The sequence below is a fragment of the Lutjanus erythropterus genome, chromosome 11 (assembly GCF_056507025.1).
Source record: "Lutjanus erythropterus isolate fLutEry1 chromosome 11, fLutEry1.hap2, whole genome shotgun sequence".
Lineage (NCBI taxonomy): Eukaryota > Metazoa > Chordata > Actinopteri > Lutjaniformes > Lutjanidae > Lutjanus > Lutjanus erythropterus.
This window is the reverse complement of record NC_139327.1, coordinates 19,391,400-19,392,297: the sequence shown is the minus strand read 5'-3', so window position 1 is coordinate 19,392,297 and position 898 is coordinate 19,391,400.

Genomic DNA, 898 nt, shown 5'->3' with positions numbered 1-898 from the left:
AGTCTTTCTAATCTTCACAGCCTTATAGCTCAAAGGTTTTAAGACTAATGGCGACTTTCTTGACTTGTAGAATTATCTTTTACATTAATGTCCCTCGTCATTGTCTACCATTCATATTTTTTCCAAAGTACGGTTCCATGGTGGTCCACCAGAAGGGCATTGACTTCACCTCTCTATAATCTTAATATCCTGTACTGTGTGATGAATCATTATTTTAAAATTTTGTGTGATTTCAGATTTCAAAATCAGTTGGTTTTTTTTTTAACTCTGGTAGTCTGAGCCCAGCTTGACATGCAGTTTTTGGTCCTTTTTGTCAAATCCTGCACACACAATATTGTTTACTTACCAATGACATTATTTTCATCTCTTTTGAGACAGTTTGCATTAAGTGATATGCAGACACATGAGCTGTTCAGTATTTGTGGCTCGGAACAAAAAATGGGCATGGGAAGGCATAATGGGGTGAAATAAGGCACAGTAGGGTCCTCCTTCATCCCGCTGTCTCCTCCCTGGGAATAGTGTAGGGTTGTTTATTTGTCACAATGCAATGTATGTCTCCCTCTGCCACCTGGCAGGAGCCTCACTGCGACCTGTTGTGGACCAATGACAGTGCCAAACGCCTCGTCTGTCGCTCCCAGTGGATCAAGTTAGACAGTTGCTGCCAAATAATCCAGCTCTGTGTTACTCTTCTTCAGTTTTTTCCATACTATTTTAGAGAGTTGTGGCTGTACTTTATGTTTTTTTTTATATTTTCTATAGGGAGAAAGATGTTTTGTAATGGGATATTTAACATTACTACAATGCTCACTTGTAAAATGAGAGACATTTTTATCCTTAATGTCAAGCTTGTAAGGTGCAATCAAAGAAACAATAAAATTGTGCAACTTGTACAACCTGT